This window comes from Monopterus albus, unplaced genomic scaffold (assembly GCF_001952655.1).
Source record: "Monopterus albus unplaced genomic scaffold, M_albus_1.0 scaffold258.1, whole genome shotgun sequence".
NCBI classification, from domain to species: Eukaryota; Metazoa; Chordata; class Actinopteri; order Synbranchiformes; family Synbranchidae; genus Monopterus; species Monopterus albus.
In genome coordinates, this window is record NW_018128138.1 from 1,166,201 (window position 1) to 1,172,200 (window position 6,000).

Here is a 6,000-nt window from a genome sequence, read left to right on the forward strand (position 1 = left end):
TTTTTTCCCTTATTATTTTCAGATGTTTTACAGACCAAACAACTAATCAATCCATCCATTATCTATACTGGATACCCTGAAGAGGGTCACGGGGGGCTGGACCCAATCCCAACTGACACTGGGCAAGAGGTAGGGTCCAGCCTGGACAGGTTGCCAGTCTATCACAGGGGTGACATGTAGACAAACAACCACACACACTCAAGCTCACTCCTCCTACAAGCTATTTAGAGTCACCAACCAACCTAAGCTGCGTGTCTTTGGACTGTGGGAGGAAGACCCGGAGAGAACCCACGCAGGCACAGAGAGAACATGCAGAATCCACACAGTAATTTCCCGGGTCAGCCCAGGCTTGAACCTGAAGCCTTCTTGTTGTGACGTGAAAGCACTAACCACTGCTTCACCACAGCCCCACCAAACAACTAATCAATTAATTAAAAAAAAAAATGCCATTGTCACAGCACTGCAAATGTGCCAAATGATTGTTGTGAGAGACCAGGGTCAGCTGGCCAACAAATGTGACATATCATTTACATAGGAGATACTGTCTGAGAGACACATAACAAAGCTCTATAAACACCTATTCTGTAAAGACAGGACAATGCAAAAATACAGTTATCTTGTGTACACAAAGAACATCTTGAGCTGTAGCTAAAATCCCCACTGTCAGTTTTCCTTGTCTGTTTCAGGCAATAAGAGCACACAGAATAAAAACATCACTATACATGTAACATGCAGCCTGCCACATTTTATCAACAGCAAACCAGCCATAAACATGAACACACAGTGTGTTAAACTTAAACCAGATCATTTTTTGTGCAAACATCCAACTTATTAAATCCAAGGTGGATCAGATATGACAGAGCATAAAAGAACTCCCACACACTGTCATGCTTAAGCTGAATTTGAGTGTCCAGTAATTAAAATTCACTGGTTCAGAAGAATAAGTCAGCACGCACTGCATTAAAGCTCAGGAAAACACCAGACCGACAGCTGGGAGCCCTTTGCAGATGGTTTTAAACTTGGCACTACTCACGGTAGACAAAGGCAACTCACAAGGCCACAAACAAACTGCTCTTCCTGTTCCAGTAAACTTCATCATCTCTGAGACTTAACAAATGTAGACACTGAAATGTTTGTGGCCTTTAGTAAAAACAGCTGTCACTTCTATTTATTGCTGTCATTTCACATTAGCTGTTAATACTGAATCATTAGCTGCTGATCATGTTAAAACATTTCCTGTTGCTCATATTAAAACCAATAGGTGATCAAAACCCTTAATGGCTATTATTTTTGACAAATTAAGGAAGTATAATCTCTTTGTCACTAACATTAACATAGCTGGTGTTTGGAGAAAGAAAATGCTCAGCAATTTTGACTTACCACAGCTCATAAAATATTAGCAATATCAGATATGAAGTGAACAAAGCCTTTCCTGCTCAAGCTCATTAGCTGCATCTGAACTAAATTCATGGTCAGGTTCACTTCTTGCAAACTGAACCATTTATTCATCTGTTCACCAAAAAGTGAGCGTGCTCAAGGAATGCACAATACTGTTGGTAGGACTCTCCTTATTTTTGTGTGCTCAACACAAGGTTCAAGTGAATGAGCTTTAAGATTATTTACTAGTCAACAGGATCTGCAGCCTGTCTACTCTGCCAAAGAGTTTCCCTCCTCCTTTCCCCTGCCCCTATCACAACTTTGCCTTTGGGTTTATCTTTTGTTTTTGTTTGTTTAGCTCTACTGGTCTAATTCAGAGGCACTTATTTGATGAAATTGACCATGATCTTTCTTCTTCATGCTGTACTGTATAGTCTACCATTAAACTCCTTTGAAAATACTTGAAATGTAGTCTTAACAGAGTATAACATGGCAAGGAAAGGGGTTTATTTCAGATTTTATATGAGGTTAGCAAATGATAAATAACTAGGTACCTTGGTACCTCAGAAATATTTTCTACCACCAAATGGCAACTTGAATCAGTGTAATAAAAAGTCTGCACTCGCACAGCAAACCCTTTTTTTCAATTAAAATACAAGAATCTGAGCTGAATTGATAAATTCACCTGCACAGGATGCCGCAGTACATGAGTATTAAGGTCATCTCTTTTAAAGGAGAGCCCCACCTGATGAAGGCAGACACTGAATATTGCACTATATTTCCTGTGGCTTTTTGTGGAGTGGGAACTTGGCAGTGGAACAGTAAGTGTGGTAGATTTTAAAGAAGCACACTTGAGTAACTCCCTTTAATTGAAAAAATGGGAATCTGTCTGTGTCATTTTAGCTATGCTAGTTATACACGCCAGCACTCAAATTTCAAGTCAGCTCCAATGTAACAATCAAAAGTTTGAAAATGAGGTGAACCTGTGAGCCCTGAACTTTGCTGAAAGATGATATTTAAAAAAATATTTGTATCATCTCATTTAATCTGTGACATAAGTAAATTAGGAGGGACATGACAGGCTGTGCCAGCCATCCAGTGAGGCCAGGATAGAGAAAGGACACCTCCTCCCCTGGCCCTTCTCTTTTCCTCCAGACAGACTGGCCAGTAACTGATGCTCCAAAATTACCCAGGTATTTGGCAGTAGAACAGTGAGTGTTTCCATATGGGTTCAGCTGCAGAGTCTGTCAGATTAACACGATGTGTTTGTCTTCTCTTCGCTGTTTAGCCTTCCACAAAGTATCCCCTTCAGAGCCCTGTGGAATAAATGGGGGAATCTGTGGAGATTTGGTGGTGAAGCTTTAAAAGGAAGGAGACAATTAAGGTTTTATTAATGGTGTGACACTGACGTTAGCCAGATCCACCTGAATGTTGCATCTAAATGCTTGTCCCTGCTGTAAGGTGAGATGGTTCTTCTGTGTGATTCGAAGTCTGTCAGTGTCCGTCTGTCCATTTGGCTCACTAGCTGACAGTCTGGCTCACATCTCATTACCAAGTAGAGAGCAGAGGAAACACACAGTTCTGCTTGTCTGGAGCGTGGCAGTTTCACTTACACCGCCATGTTAATGATAAGAGACACTAAAAGCAGCTCAGGTTCTCTCCATTTTAAAAAGGGGGAAGAAGAAAATAGGTAGAATAAACTCACTCTAATGAAGAAACAATATGGTTCTTTGATGTTATGATATATCTGATCATTTTATGGCTGCAGTAACTGTACTGCTTGGGGTGTATTTATTCGGAAACAATAGCAGTAGTGTATTGAATCAGTTAGCTTAGACCTTGAGCCCAAAGTGAAAAGCACTAAGTTAATAGCTGGCACATGAACAATACCTTATTCAAATATTATAATAGTATTTAGGGAGTAGATTATACATTTAAACACTTCTATGCATACACACACAAAGAGCTGTCATATCAGTATATCATTAATGCACAGAGCAAAGCGGAAGATTTTCAATTTTTAACCATTTTTACACACAAGGGAGACCACAGATATAAATAACAGATTTAGCAGATTTTACTATTGTAGGCATAAGAATGCACACAATGGATGATTCAGTCGAGGTGCAGGACACAGTGTTTTTAGCTACTTAACAGTTTCAGAGTGCAATTCCAGGAATTTGGAATCTCAGAAATTCGTGATCAAATGTGCCGATACCACTTTTTTCAGACCGAGGACAGGTACTTTTATTTGAGTACTTGCTGATGCCGAGTACTGACACAAGTACTTAATAATAGTGCAATGTTTCTACTACAAAAAATACTATGACCATAAAAACTTTAGACAGCTTATATTTTCATGGGATTTACCTTCTGACTGTGATTAAATTATAACAGGAAGCTGTGCAAATTTGAAAACTGTGATAAACAGCACTGCCACCATTCCTGTTGAATACAACATGCACATCATATCACACTCAGCAATTTAAAGGTTTCATTTAGCCAGGGTACATGTTTTTACTTTAAACTGGCTACTGTCTGTGGCTTCATCCTGTACTCTCTGCTGGACACACACCTGCTCTGCTAGAGCAAAACTGCTGGTCTCCACCTCCATGTTTGTTGCATATAGAGAGCTGTTGTTGCAGTAAAATGCTAACTACCGCACCTCAATATCTTGGCTGCTTTGGAGGTTGAACAGCTGGTCCTGTGGTGTGGGCACAACAACCTGGAGCTGACTAGTGGAGATGACATTGGTCTGCAGAAGGAGACAAATTCCTCTTGTGTTCAACACACCTGGCCAGTAAAACGGTTTCTGATTCTGATATATTTGTATTACAATGTTGGCAGGTAGAGAACAGAATGGGATTCGGGGATCTGCTCAGAATGACTGATGAATCACTGTTCTTAAGAGATTTTCCATCGCTGTTGCTTTCACACTACAGGATTTCAAGTTGTAAATATCAAACGTTTGATATTTATGAATCAAAACTCAGGAGACTCCAAGCCAGCTGGTAGCATTAAAATCACATCACATGCCAGGATTATTTGGGTAGAACTGGTTCAAAGCAGTCTTGAGTCAAGAACACCCCCTCTAGGTAGGGACAAACTGAACCTAATATCTGCTCAATTATCCTCTACTGTGGGGCCAACCTAAGATCAGTTAGAAGGGAAAAAGCAAAAACTATTTCCATTTGGAATTGGTATGGTTGGTATTGCAAAAACAACCTATTTCTGTATAATCATCCATTCATTAACACTTCTTCTTTGGATACTTTCTCCAGCCCCTCCTGGGGGCCCCAAAATGTTCCCAAGTCAGATGGAATTTCGAATTTCTCATGCTGGGGGGTCTCCTCTGGGGTCTCTTTCCAGTTGGACATCCCTGGGATACCTTTACAGGGAGGCATCCATGGATGACGGAGATGCCTGAACAACCTCAACAGGCTCCTTTCAGAGCAAAGGAGCAGTGATTCCAGCTCCTCACCTCATCCCTAGAAGTGAACACAGATACACTGCAAAGAAAAATACTTTAGGATGCTTGAATCCTAATTCTAATCTAATTCTGTCAGTCCCTATTAGTAAATCAAGAATTTTTCTTGGATAGGACCCTATGCGGTCCTTTTTATGATTGAAAAAAATGTAGACAGATTATTCTGCCAATTAGTGCCAAGCTTTCTGTGCTCCAGGTAAATATTTCCTGCGAGGTTATGGCACTGTGGTGTGAACAGCACTGACACGCTTTTCTTAGAGTTCCTCTTAAAAGATTAGCAAGGTAGAGAGCTAGGTGGTTAGAGGGCTAGGTGAGGTTTGGGAATTCCACCCTTATGTCTGGCTAAATATCACAGAAACATAATGCCACCTTCATTAGCATCATTCTTGCTGCCCCACACTACGCACTGTTTTCTTTGGGGCTGGCGAGAATGAGAGCCTGAACATGCACAGACCCTGCCCATCATTATCCATGTTCAAGATGCCTTATTCTCTGGCCATCCATAACAATCCAGTCATCAAATGAAAACCTGCTGGTTTCCGCAAGTCCCGACATCAGAGTTTTACTGCAGTGTCTGAGGTATGTATTCAGGCATTTTTACATGCTCACGTTGGCACAGTAAGTCCTGGATCCTGAACAAACATTCTCACACAGAAAAGATTTCTTTAAAGGGAGGAGATAAAAACTATGTCAATTCTTCTCTCTCAATCATCACTGACGATGATTCTGGCACGAGAGAAAGGTAGACAGTAAAAGGGGAAATATTTCATGCCAGCCCATGATTCCTTCAAAATGGAGACCATACACAAAGCATAAATCAAATGTAGATCTAACAATTATTGAAGTTTTGTTAGTAAATTTACTAAGAAATAGATGAAGCAGCTGCTACATACATTTACTTGCTGAGTCCTTGCATAAAAACAAGCAGTTTTACAGAACAAAAAGCCCATGTAGCAAAACCCCCTCCTGATCTCTTTCTAATACCAGGAGAGGGAGAAGGAGATTGGCTGCAGATGGTAATGATGAGAGGAGATTAGGGCAGACCGACACAATGTAGTGCATTCATTACCACTGTCTGCCTGCTAGTGTATAGAGATATCAAATATGCTCATCTTCTCCCAAAACTCTATGGCTAT

The 6,000-nt window shown here is 40.6% G+C and overlaps 1 protein-coding gene across 6 annotated transcripts in view; it reads right to left on the reverse strand.

The window, feature by feature from the left end:
* mpp7a (MAGUK p55 scaffold protein 7a) overlaps positions 1-6,000 on the reverse strand; it is a 243,614-nt gene that overhangs the window by 152,350 nt on the left and 85,264 nt on the right. The window lies entirely within an intron of this gene.